The sequence below is a fragment of the Thalassophryne amazonica genome, chromosome 19 (assembly GCF_902500255.1).
Source record: "Thalassophryne amazonica chromosome 19, fThaAma1.1, whole genome shotgun sequence".
NCBI lineage: Eukaryota > Metazoa > Chordata > Actinopteri > Batrachoidiformes > Batrachoididae > Thalassophryne > Thalassophryne amazonica.
The window spans coordinates 38,950,721-38,965,143 of NC_047121.1; the positions used below are offsets into that span (position 1 = coordinate 38,950,721).

The following is a 14,423-nucleotide window of genomic DNA, read 5'->3' on the forward strand; positions in this document are numbered from 1 at the left end:
GTATCACCTCAAAATCTCTCATCAGCCGTTAAAATTTTCACGGAAAACCAGCTTAATTTTTCGAACCACTTCGATGTGCCTCACAGCTTTAGAAAAAAATTTTGATCAGACAAAGTGCCAGTCTCTCAGCAACTTCTCAGACAAAGGAATTCCGAGGGGCTGGACGACTCCTCCCACAAGGAGTGCTCACAGGCGAATGACGTCACTGACCGGCGTGGAAAAACTCACGCATGCGCATGAGGGTTCAAGCATTTCTGACGTAAAAACATATGAATGAAATCCATATAGTTTTTTGAAAAAAATAAAAAAGACCTATACTTTAAAAATAAAATGACTATTAAACAAATTAAGAGGAGCCAAAGTTGGAAAAATGCAAAAACCTCACCTTACTGCTTCACCTCAGGTTGCTGTGGTGGCTGTTCTCTCCGCTGGTGGTGCAGATCTATTAACTCACCAGGAAACCTCTCATTTCAGTCTTTTTTTCGAAACATCTGTGCACCAGGAGTGGTGCACTCCAGCACTTAAAGAGGGTGACAGTTCATTTAACCCTAATGTACAGAAAGTCACACACATTCCATGTATTCGACAGCCGGCAGACGGCAATGTCATCACTGATTAGAAAGGGACAGACACCCCCCCCACCAATAAAAATGAAAATCTTGGACACATTTCTAACTAATAAATGCAAGATATTCAGACAGAAATTTATTGTAATATACATGAATATCTCACTTTACTTTTTGTATGATACCATACAACATGCATCATGAGCATATATTTATTCATGTTATCCCCTTAATATGCCTAATCCTGATTAGCTGACCATGTATAACCTATTTGCACACTGTGCCCTTGGTTGTGCTCAGCTTTCACACTATATAACTAGCACTGTGTATCGTGGTTTCAGCACTGTGGACCCCACAACAGAGAACAACACAGGTGGGTAAGTAAAACTATTTGTTTTTGTAAAACTGTGTGGGAGAATCCACAATGACAATAAAAATAAACAGGCAGAGAGTCCAAACACAGGCAATTCTCATTGCAGGCAGGAAATCCAAGCAGCACAAGCTAACTTGTGAAAAAAGCATAACTGCAGCAAAGGTTGGCAACAGGAAAAGCAAACATGGAAGAGAAACACAAGAAGACTTATAGGGAGCAAGATGTTCTGACACTGGATTGAGGAAACGTATGATGATTAAATGAAGAAAGAAGCAGTTAGTGAAGCAAATGGTCGTGCACGTGAACAGGAAGACTGTTGCAAAAATATGACAGGGGACATCAAAATAAAAGCACCTGCAGAGATGAACAGAGCATAACCGTGACATTGTGGAGTTACATGTTCTCCAGATTCAACTACACTACACATTGTACGAGGTCTATTAGAAAAGTATCCGACCTTATTATTTTTTTCAAAAACCATATGGATTTGAATCACGTGTGATTACATCAGACATGCTTGAACCCTCGTGGGCATGCGAGAGTTTTTTTCACGCCTGTCGGTTACGTCATTCGCCTGTGGGCAGTCTTTGAGTGAGGAGTGGCCCATCCTCTCATCGTTTTTTCATTGTTTAGGAATGGCTCAGAGACTGCTGCTTTGTTTGATCAAAATGTTTTCAAAACTGTAAGGCACAACTGAGTGGACACCATTCGATAAATTCAGCTGGTTTTCGGTAAAAATTTTAACGGCTGATGAGAGATTTTTGTCTGGTAGTGTCGCTTTAAGGATGGCCCACGGCGTCTGACGGCGATCTGCGCTTCGAGGTGGCAGTGTCTCACCGTTTCAAGTTGAAAACTTCCACATTTCAGGCTCTGTTGATCCAGGAAGTCGTCAGAGAACAGACAACTTTCAGAAGAAGTCGGCATGAGGAGTTTATTCGGACATTCCATTGTTAACGGACATTTTGTAATGAAAGAACGTGCGGGCAGAGTCGCATGTTGGGCCGGACCCGACCGCGGGTGGTCGCGACAGGAAAAACACCTCCGTTGGAAACCTTAACGGGCAAGTTGGAACATGCCCAAGCTGTTAAACAATTTCTCAGTTACTCACTTGTTGAAAGCCATCAAAAGCTGCCTGAATTTTACAAATGGTTTTCAACACGGAGGTGTTTTTCCTGTAGTGGCGCACACAGATTTGTTGAGTCGTCACGGAAATGACTCGGCGAATTTGCGCGCACGTCTTTCATTAAAAAATGTCCTTAAACAGTGGAATGTCCGCATAAAGTCCTCATGCCGGCCTCTTCTGAATCTTCTCTGTTGTCTCATGACGTCCTGGGTGAATTAAGCCTTAAATTAGGATGTTTTCAGGTCGAAACAGGCCGACGACGGCGCCTGGAAGCGCTGCAGGACGTCCCGCTCCGTGGGAAGTCCTTACACCGACAGAAACACCCCATAATCTCTCATCAGCCGTTAAACTTTTCACCGAAAACCAGCTTAATTTCTCGAATAGTGTCCACTTGGATATTCCTCACAGGTCCAGAAAAAAATTTGATAAAGCAACGCGCGCCGTCTCGAGCAGCGTGTGAAACAAAGGAATTCAGCCAAGAGGGCGGGACCATATCTCACTCAAGGCCTGCCCACAGGGAAATGACGTCACCGACATGCGTGAAAAAACACACGCATGCGCACGAGGGTTCAAGCATGATTGGTGTAATCGCACTTCATTCAAATCCATATAGTTAAAAAAAATAAAAGGGTCGGTTTATTATCTAATAGACCACGTATTTCATGTATCATTGATTTTCAAGATAGGGCCCTTGGAGTGAAGGCAGAAGCATTAGGGCAATAACGCATTTTCCTTGTGCTGATTGGACTGGCCATCATTTAAATGTGACGAGGGGCCAATTTCTCAACAAACAAAGACAACTGGGGCCAGACTTGAACAGTGCATTAACCAAACTCTGTTGTTTATTCCATTACAGAGATCTTGGCTCTATCTTTCCCTTTGGTACTTTTTTATCAGAAGCAACCATAAATGCTCAATTACTCCTGTGTGCAGCCAAAAACAATTACATAAAGATACTTTATGCTGCTCAAAGTGCTAAAAGTTGCAATATGATACATCTCTGACTGATAAGGAGCCACAGAGAATCTCCTTGTGGTTTTGGAGTAGTTTTACACCAGCATAAGCAAAGAAATGGGTAAACACAACATAATTCATTTGAACCAAATTGGTTTGAAAGCTTTACAAAGTTCTTACATATAAAAGAAAGGCTCGCTGAGTTTGCAACAGGATGTTTTTTTTTTTCTCATTTTTTCATATTCATACTGGGTCTTTATTTACCTCAAATTTGAACAGTTTTAGTCATCACTGACTCCCCAGAGGGCATTTTAACACTAAATATCAATCGATGCTTGAACCCAAATACTATTCACTTAATGGTCTACCACCTAAGCACCAGTCACCCCCATTTGTAATTGCATATGTAATACTGATGTAAAGTAGAAAGCATACACTGCAATTAAATTCCAGCACACACTGCAAAACCTGATCAATTAATTCAGCTTAAACACTTTGAAGAAACATATTCCCTTAAACCATTTAATTTGAGTTAGCTCAGATAATTCAAGCACTGACACTGATTTTATCCCAATTGTGCCACAATGATAGACCCAAAAGCAATAGGTTTTTACTCTTAAACATATAACAAAGGATTCGTCAACTTTGCACCAAATGAAAGAAAATTTTGACAATGAATTGGCGTCAAGTTTCTATAATCTTAGGATCAACCATGATCAGAAAAATACTCACATTTAGGCTAATGAGGAATGGTAATTTTGTGAATACAATAATCCAGCTCCTTAGACAAACTTTTGTGATGATGCTAAATATATAATCTCTAACTGCAAAAAGATTAAATGATTATTAACTGAGTGCAAGGTCTGTATGGGAAAATATTAAACCGAGGTCTTGACAGTACGGACCTCGCTGCACTGCTTGTGCCATGCAAAAAAGACCAAGGTCTGATATTCCCGTACACACCGAGCAATCAAGGTTTATTTAATTTATTTATTATATGACTATTTGGAGCTGTTTTCATCTTGTTGGTCTTGTTGTGTGGGCCGCTGAAGAGGAGGTACTGCTGGCCCACCACCACCAAAGGGCGCCCTGTCTGGAGTGCGGGCTCCAGGCACCAGAGGGCGCTGCCGCCTCACAGGAGCAGCCAGGGTGACAGCTGTCACCCATCACCTGAGACGAGACAGCTGATATCAATCAACAGGGAGGTATATCAGCAGGACGGCATCTCCACCTCATTGCCGAGATATCGCTCTACCAAGGAGGTAACGTATCCAGCCAAACAGATCATCTTTTGACCATTAAATACTTTTTGCCTTTACACAGAAAGAGAAAAGACAGCAGGAGACTGTATTTTGGATAAGTACTCACATTCCTGCACTCACCTGTATTTTCCTGACAAGAGGTGGAGGTGGTGTTTCCACCCTGTGTGTTGCTGGGTGCAGCCGCACCCACACCTGACTGTTTCTGTTCCTTGCCAGCAGTACCGGATCCGACGAGCGGAGGCAGTGGCCACCTGGGGTTCGGGACTTGCCGGCTCCAGTATCCCCGGGGTTCGGTGGCAGAGGAAATCGGGTGGTTCCGGTTCGACTCGGACAGACGTCTCCTATCGTCGAGCCTGCCCACACGACACCTTTGGAATTCGGTTACTGCTGTATTTGTAATCTGTTGTGTTTGTTGTGTGGATTCACAACAGTAAAACTTTGTGATTTGACTTTCTCCATTGTCCGTTCATTGGCGCCCCCTGTTGTGGGTCCGTGTTCCTACACTTTCCCAACAGGTCTTCATTTTGCATGTGCACTTCGAGCTCATTTGCTGTTAATTTCTCCAATTCAAACTCCTCGCTGTAATAAAATTCACTTGGAGAATTGTCCTCTTTGTCCCTCATAATTTCTTCACTGACTTCTTGTTTTGTTTTATTTTGTGCTGTGAAAATTGTAAACAAAGTCGCAAATCTGATACGTGATCCGGACCGATTGTCATGGTAACGGTCTATATGAGAAAAATCAGACCTTAAATTAGCCAATCAGAGAGTGCGTACTGTCATAGTCATGTAATAATAGCAATCACTGAAAAAGAAACATGATGACATTTGGTACCATTGTTGTCCCTGCTATTTTTGCACAGAATGAATGTAGTGTCTGTTTTGTGCCCAAACTAATTTTTGCACCAAGAAAAAAAGTGCTCATTCATAACTTACCATACCTTTAACAAAAATTGCAAAAAAAGGAAAAAAAAAAAAAGCAAGAATAAAAAAAGAAACAAACAAGCCTTCTGCATCCAACTTTGTCTTTTTGTTTATTTGTTTTTTTTTTTGGGTTTTTCAACATTGCACAAGAATCACCATGGAACATTTGCCTGTTGCCATAGTTCAACTAACCTGATAAGACCACCAATCGGTTACTTAAATCTTCTCCAGGCCTGCTAATGACTAAAAGTGAAAGACTTTCAAATTTAAAGCTTTGCCACAAATAACATAACCCCTAAGCGAAGAAGCTACATTTTACCTAGGAGGCTATCTACTTTTGAATATGTCAAGTCAAGTCGGGCAGCATGCACTGATGCTGCACTTTTCCACGTCCACAACACCATGGAACCACTTTGGGTCCTGGATGGCAACTACCCAGGCAGACAACCGGTCTATTCCCACATCTCTACAATAACAATCAGTCTGTTGCAGCCAGGTGAAATGTGGCCACCTCCTTGACCTTCTCCAGCTACTGGGGTCCTCAATACTTGGGCACCTATGTGCTGGATCAAGAGAAACGGGCAACATAACCAAAACATTGCAGCTGGCACTCCCTCACAAATGCAAGTGATACTCCTCATCTTAGTCTCTCTTAGTAACCGCCCATTTGATTCAAAGTCATTCCAGCTGTACCTAAGGATCTTCTGAAGAGAACCACTACCAAAGACAGCCAGTCGTCACTTTATGTCACTGGTTAGTGTCCAAGTCTCACAACTATGCAGCAAGATGGGCAGCACCAGGACACTAAAGACTTGGACCTTCATTCAGCTCTTTCTGGTGACCTCATGACTCCGCAAGCTCTTCCCAAGTGCTTCTCAATCTCAAAAACCAAGGACCCACTTATCACTGCTGTGACACACGAATGTCTCTTATGAATGTTAATTTTGAATTAGAGAGACGGAATTTGGAATTTCTGAATTGGAATCATTGGGAAGCAAAAAATAATGTTCCTTTCAAAGCATTATTTACATATATTACCTTTTACGCTTCCTAATTTTCCATCTTTGATGCAGAGCATTCAAGCGGTTCTGACCATGGTCAGTTATAAATTTAAGTTCCAACTTAATTGTGACTTCATGTAACACCATCCAGTCACATTAATGGAGCTGAATTTAGAAAAAAAATGCTTGATTGTTTTTTAACGTAATTCAACTCAAGTGGTTTAAGGTAATCAGTTCCCTCAAATGTTGAGTTGAACCAATTTATCAGGTAAGGTTAGGTAGGATCTCACTGGGCTGCAAGAGCCTGCGAATGGCATTTGTGAGGAAATTTGCGCACTTTGGCACAAGGTTTGTAGGCGTTCATCATCCCCTCGTCTCGCTTGAATTTGGAACAAGCCAAAAAAATTCACCATGATGAATCCCCTCGCCAAATCGTCGAACAGGCACCTCGTACCCCTCACCACTCTGCAACTTCAGAATGTGCACAGCATGTGAGCGGTTATGATGGGAGAGGAACATTAAAAGTTAATGCCGTTGATTAGTGCACACCTGACTTGTGCTCACGTGGGAGTGGGTTGTATGCACAAGGTGCACAAATAGGGTTCATTGTGTTTATTGATGGATTGATTTTTTTTTCCGAGAATGCTGTTAGCCAGTGGCCACGTGCTGTGCATGTGTGCACTGCGTGCTGGACGGATGATGTCAGCACTCTGGCTTCTTTCTTTTATTTTAAATTTATCGGAGTGCTTCCAAATGATCTTGATGCCTATGCATCCTGTCCTACCTCCGATGAGCCATGCCATCTCTCGGCTTTATGCATGACCCAGCTGTGAAAGCACAGTCCGGCTGTGCACGCACACTGCACTCATCGTGCCCGACTACAGAGGAGTGCACGAACCAGATTTTCTCTCTCTTTGGCTTCAGAGATGCAACTCAGTGGACATCATTCTGTAAGTTCGTGAGTGGTTTTTCATGCTTTTCATCTTTAAAAAACAAAAAAAAATCTACATTATTTACAGTTTTTCTGCCAAAAATCTGGGGAACTTTCACAGCCTCTTTCACATAATTCTATAATAGTCCACATCCATCCTGAGCACTGTGTGCACAAACGTGTGTTCATTTGCACCAGTAACGCTCAACATCCGTGGGAGTACCGTGTGGTATTCACATGCAAATCCTTGCACCTGCAAAGACCGTGCAAGTGCCCTTCGACTTTTGCGTGTGTGTCACGCACCATGTCAGTGGATCTCAGGTGGTGTGTGTGCGAAATGCTTGAAATTTACAGTCATAATTTTTACCGCCACTCCGGAGAGCATTCATTGGACAGTCGGCTGTCATTCGTGCACATGTCGGGAGGACCAATTCAGTGACATTCCTGTTTTCGCACAACTTTGTGTCTCCACCTCCTCTCCACCAGTCATGCGTCAGTGAGATACTAGCCTAAAATACATCGCAAGAAAACATCAGCAGGAAGCTGCACATCTCTGTTAAACATTGTGTTGGGACCACAACCGGCCCACAGGGTGCAACTTGTTTAACCCAGTTATAGAGTGTATTAAATTTAAAATACAACTCTTTCATGAAATTGTTGCACTCATGACCATTAATAAAGTTTTTGAGGGTCAGGTTACTGCTGAAGGCCTTTTGCACAAAGGCTGATTTGATATTTAAAATAATTCTTCAGGTGACAACAGAACTTTACACACTGCTGCCAGATGTTTATGTGACGATAGAGAGAGAGAAAAAAAACTTACTGGTGCATTTATGGAGCTGTGAATGCCTAAAGAAATACAGTATCTGACCAATATCTCTCCCTCCCTCGATCTCCACCTCACGAATGCCAGTCCGAGGTAGAGAGGCTCATCAGCTTTGTCGGATAAAATCAAGTGCTGATGAAGCTGATGAGGCGCAAAGAGAATAAAATGTGTGCTGAAGGGCAGATCTGTAATCATACATTAAAGAAGATGATAATTTGACCAATGTGTTATTTTTTCTCTGTTCCTTGCTCTCTGTTCCACTGTGTCCAGTGGAAAGAGGGGCAGGATCGAAATGAACGGTATTGAGAATGTTCATCAGACACATCAATCCTACAGAAGAAAAAGAATAGGAATAAGAAGAACGCATTGGCGTTCTAATTATTGAACGAGATGTCGACTGGAATTTTTACAAATGCATTAGAGACGACACCTTGGCAAAGATCCACCAGTCTTCAGTTGACATCTCTTGAACATTTTCTTTTTAATTCTTCTTTTTTCCACTGTGAGAGGATTAGTTCTTTGATATCTTCTTATAGCTTTAACATTCTTTCATCTTGAATGTTGCTTTTTGATTCTCATCACTTACTGTTGTTTCTGATTACTGACTTCTTATCCCAATATAGATCATTCTTCCTGATTGCTCGCTGAGCTTTGATCCGGAGCTTTGATCCTAAGACTGGCCTTTAATCCAAATTACTGACAATTTGATCCTCATCGCTTGCAGTTGGTTGCGATTGCTGACTTGTGACCCGGATAATAATCATCCTTTTTGATCACTTGTGTTTGTTTGCTGATTTTGATCCTGAGCTTTGATAATGATCATGTTGTGGTATTGCCTCTCTGGCTGTCTCATTAATTCAGTGAATGCTCTCCACTGCAGGTCAGTGATAGACAGTATTTATTCCCTTGTGGTTGGTTTCACTAGTGTTCTGTTACTGACTACCTGTTTTTGTTTTGTTTTTTTGAGCTTTTGTGTCTTTGTCTCTGTCTACATCTGCCTTTGAGCTGGTTATTTGACCTGGAGATCTGTTTAAGTTCTTTCTGGTGTTGCCTGGCTTAGATTGGATTTCTGGGTTTTGACCTCCTCCCCGAGGATTAACTGTCCCACCCTGCTTGTCAAATGAAGTGAGTCTCTTTGTTGAATTATTAAGTGAAGCGTGAGTCAGACCTGAGTCCTCGGTCCTCGTCTGTCCCTGACTGCTGCCTGTCCATTCCCACAGTCTATTTGAATCTGTACTAATAAATCCATTCTATTTCTATCCTTTGTGTTCTCTGTGCTGTCTTGGGGTTCTCCTTTGTGTAATCGTAACAGCTCACTGACCTTTGATCTTTGATCCTGAAGTTTCATCGTGATTGCTGCTGTTTGATCCTGATCACTCAAATTTGTTTCTGATTTCTGACCCATTATCCTGAACTTGATCTTACATCCTCCTCACTCATCTTTGTTTATTGAGCTTTGATCCAGGTCACTGGCCTTTGATCCTGATCCCTAATTTTCGATCCTATTTACTCATCTTTGATCCTGATCACTCATCTTTATAGGGCTGTGATCCGCGGATCTGAGGAATTCCACGGATTTCATCATGAGGAGTGGGGGGGGGGGGGGGGGGTGTTAGTGTTGTACTCTGTAATGGTGATTGTCACTGAGTTTTTAAAATGCCTATCGCAAAGCGTTTCCTTTTTTTATGACCGTGCAAGTTTTATAAGTCAGCGGACACTGATCTGTGTGTTACAAATACAAATCTGTGTGCTCGGATCCGTGGAACTTCGCGGGGGAAAAATGCCACTCAAAGCGTAGCTGTTGTGACAGTTGTCGTAAAGCGGGACTGTTTGGTTGCTGCAGCGATGCTGTGTGGCTCCTGCAAGATGCTTAAGCTAAACGTAGCATGTGGACATCGCAAACTTTTAGAGCTCTCAAGTTTTTAAAAGAAGAATTTTGCAGCATGTCTGTGTCACGGACCGATGTCGGACAGAGAGAAGATGGTGAGAAAGACGGTTTGAAAAAGTTTGATAAGGACAAGAATCCGTGGAATTGTCGCCGGCTTTATAAACACATCTCTAAGATAAACGGGAAAAGCGAACTGTGCCCTCAGGAAACACGGTAAGAATTTTCTCTCCCTGGAAAATAAACATTGTGCTGTTCAAACAGGATTTTAGATAAGATTATGTGACTTTTTATTATTTATCTAGACTTTCTTTCATTGGAAAAAAGGCATTGTGTCTTTGAATGGATTTACATGAATTTACACAAGAATGGAAATTAGTTTTTATTAATGTAGACTTTTTTCATGGGAAAAAAATGACACTGTGGATTTACAGGAATTTACACAACAATATGTGACTTTTTTACTAATAAGGTATGTTATATGCAGATTTTCAAAAGCTTAAGCTATGGTTTTTGATATGCTTTAACAGTCTTTTCAGTCTTCACGAATTTCAAGAAGTTTAATTGCTCTGAGTTAATGCTTAATTTGGTTTCCGCCATTTTCCTTGCAAAGAAAATCTGACGAGAGACTCCACCCATCTTCACACAAAGGCTGCTTACCAGCAAATGACGCAATCGACAGGCGTGAAAAAATTCACGCATGCGCACGAAGGTTAAAGGTTGGCTCATACAAGCACACGTGATTCAAATCCATCAGGTTTTTGCAAAAATTAAAAAGGTCGGATACTTTTCTAACAGACCTCGTATGTCGTCATACTTTTGTGATGGGCAGAAAACATTTATTAGAGGTAATAAACATCTTACAGTTAGAGTAACAAGACAAAGTCTATGTGGAAACTCAGTCATTCAAACTGATTTCAAAACGTACAGTATTTCTGCTTGCACTGCACACTGTGTGTGTGTGTGTGTGTGTGTGTGTGTGTGTGTGTGTGTGTGTGTGTGTGTGTGTGTGTGTGTGTGTGTGTGTGTGTGTGTGTGTGTGTGTGTGTGTGTGTAGAAGGTCTCTGTGACCAGGTGGTACTGAACCTCATCCAGATGGGCTCTAAAACATCCCCGTTTTTTTGCCAACTCCAAACATAAATATCCCAGAAGGGACGGAGACATTACCTTGGACTCCGCCATCCTTCAATACCACTTGCGCACCCTCTCAAATAACTTCAACACAAACAGCTTTTCTCTGTAACATTTGCCACCGTTTTTTTTCTTTTAATTTCTAATTCTTGGGTTTTTTTGTCATATTTCCTGTCACGTCCACTCTTTGTTTGCTTCTTTTTCACTTCCTCTTACTTACTCTTCATCCTTTGTTCCTTGGATCTTTTTGCCACCCCCCCTCCCTCTCCACCGTTCTGAATGTTTACCCCACTTTTTCATCTTCACCCCGGGGTTTTTGGCTAACCTGTCGCTTTGGTACGCGCTCAGCCATGTCTTACAGCCATCTGTCAGCATCTGTCTAATCTCCCATCAACGCGACTCTCTCGCCTCCTCTCACCTGTCTGACTCTCCCGTCTGCTTGTCTTTCACTTGTAACCTGTGGGAGCTTCTACAGGGACCCGTGCACGTCTTGTCTCCGAGTGTGTCCTTATCGTCGAGGCCCACCTGGCCTACTTTCCTGCTGTTCTGCCTCAGTTACCACTCGAACACAATTTCTAGAGGGCACGCACATACAAGCATTTGCTGCATATTCAACAGCACTGATTCATCTGGGACAGATGGAAGTTACTTTGGGATGATGTGCAAAGTTTTAAGCATATGTCAAATTGTCTTCCTTTGTTTGTACGCACATGCGCGCGAGTGCATGTTTTTCAATCACAGATAGCTCCAAGTTATCACTCACTAATCCGCTAATGAACCAGCACAGTTTAGATAAAACTGCCTCCATCAAACTCCTCATTGGAAGAGAAATCACGAAGCCCAGACCTCCTGTCATGCTTCCCAGCATTGCTTCAATATCATCCCCTCATCTGTACCATCCTACCTTTCATCCTTCCTCAAGCCTTACATCCTACAACCTTCTTCACCTGGGTTCTACTGCCGATTTCTGCCTTGCTTCCTTCGCTGTTTGAAGCCTTTCATCCTAAACCCTTCATCCTAATGTTCTGTTTTGTCTATAAATGATCCTTGTATCCTTCCCCACCTAACTGCTCCTTTCTTCCATGATTAGTCCTTTGATTTCATCCACGCACCTCCTCCCTCGTTCCTGGATTCGATTTTCTGAAAAGATCATGTCCAGTGGCCGCTACAGTAGATTTCACTGGTCAACAAATTAATTTTTTTTCTTGGTAGGTGTATGAGACTGCAGTTTTTGCTTCAATGCTTAATATGAGAAATATGTTTTTATATCTCAAAAATGTTGTTGTGTGGGCCGCTGAAGAGGAGGTACTGCTGGCCCACCACCACTAGAGGGCGCCCTGCCTGGAGTGCGGGCTCCAGGCACCGGAGGGCGCTGCCGCCTTACGGGAGCAGCCAGGATGACAGCTGTCATCCATCACTGGAGACAGCTGATCCCAATTAATACGGAGGTATATCAGCAGGACGGCATCTCCACCTCATTTGCCGAGATATCGCCTAACCAAAGAGGTAACAATCTCTGCCCATACATACAAACTAACCATTGTTGTAATTCTTGTTGAGCATTTGTAGGACAGCTGACTACTGAACACATTCGGATAAGTACTCACCTTCCTACACTCCTGTATCATTGTTAACGAGAGGTGGAGGTGGACTCTCCACCCTCCGTGTTGCTGGGTGCAGCCGCATCCACACCTGACTGTTTTTGTTCCTTGCCAGCAGTACCGGATCCGACGAGCGGAGGCAGTGGCCACCTGGGGATTCGGGACTTGGCGGCTCCAGTATTCCCGGGGTTCGGTGGCAGAGGAAATCGGGGTGGTTCCGGTTCGACTTGGACAGACGTCTCCTATCGTCGAGCCTGCCCACACGACACCGTTGTTATTAGACTTAGTCGCAATATTGTAATCGGCTGTGTTGTTGTGCCTGTTTTCACAACAGTAAAAACAGTGTTATTTGATTCCTCCATTGTCCGTTCATTTACGCCCCCTGTTGTGGGTCCGTGTTCCTACACTTTCACAACAGGATATCTCGGCCAGCGTCATGGATCCCGAGGGGCGTCAACCGGCTGTTGAACGGCCAATGGAAGAACAGGACGCGCAGGCGTCCGCAGGAGGGGTAATCGGTGAGTTGCAGCGGATCCTCTCCGCTTTCACGACTCGGTTAGATTTGATGACCGAGCAGAAAGTCCTCCTGAACCGCAGGGTGGAGGCTCTCGCCACGCAGGTGGAAGTGCGCCCTCCGGGCGCCGCTGCGGCTTTCCCTCCCGTAGACCCTGTGCGCAACATTGACGTTCCACTGGTCGTTCAACGACCCCTCCCACCTTCCCCGGAAGCATACATAAGCCCCCCAGAGCCGTACGGAGGCTGTGTGGAGACGTGCGCAGATTTTCTTATGCAGTGTTCGCTCGTCTTCGCACAGCGTCCAGTCATGTACGCGACCGATGCTAGCAAGGTAGCTTATGTAATAAACCTGCTTCGCGGCGAGGCATGCGCTTGGGCTACAGCGCTTTGGGAGCAAAAGTCACGGCTCCTTCAGACATATGATGGGTTTGTGAGGGAGTTCAGAATCGTGTTCGATCACCCCAATAGAGGAGAAACCGCTTCAACTGTGCTACTGTCGATGAGACAGGGGCGTCGGCGCGCAGCTGCCTATGCAGTCGACTTCCGCATTGCGGCTGCGAGGTCCGGCTGGAATAGCACTGCCCTCCGCGCCGCCTTTGTAAACGGACTGTCGTTGGTTCTCAAGGAGCACCTGGTGGCTAAGGACGAACCGCGGGATTTAGACGGGCTAATCGATCTTGTCATACGGTTAGACAACTGGTTAGAAGAACGTCGGCGGGAACGAGACAAAGGGCGTGGCCGGGCACGCGCCGTCCCTCTCCCTTCCGGATCCGACCACGCTCCGCCTTCCCCACGCTCCACGGCCCCTGCGCTCCGTGGGGCCACAGCTCCCCCTGCTGACGAAGCTAAAGACATGAGTAGGGCAACATTTAGGGCACCAGATGCACAGAGGAGGCAGGCCCACGGAGCTTGTTTTGTTTGTGGCTCGACAGAGCACCACGTCAGAGACTGCCCCGAGCGGTCAAACTCCAAACGCCCGCCCCTAGAGACTGGGCTAGGGGTGGGTCGAGACATTCACGTGGGACACACCCACATTGCTACACGACTCCCAGTCACGATCCTGTATGAGGACTCAACCCTGAAGGCCCCAGCACTGGTGGACACGGGCTCTGAGGGGAATCTGTTGGACAGCAGATGGGCCAGGGAGATAGGGCTCCCTCTGGTGGCGCTCACCTCGCCTGTACAGGTTCGGGCACTAGATGGCTCCCTACTCCCACCGATCACGCATAAGACACCACCTGTAACTCTGGTGGTGTCAGGAAATCACCGGGAGGTGATCGAGTTTTTTGTGACTCAGGCCACCTCCCGTGTGGTTTTAGGATTTCCCTGGA

The 14,423-nt window shown here is 44.4% G+C and overlaps 1 protein-coding gene across 1 annotated transcript in view; it reads right to left on the reverse strand.

Annotated features, from left to right (window-relative positions):
* The window catches only part of grin3ba (glutamate receptor, ionotropic, N-methyl-D-aspartate 3Ba), a 270,268-nt gene that overhangs the window by 232,221 nt on the left and 23,624 nt on the right, over window positions 1-14,423 (reverse strand). The window lies entirely within an intron of this gene.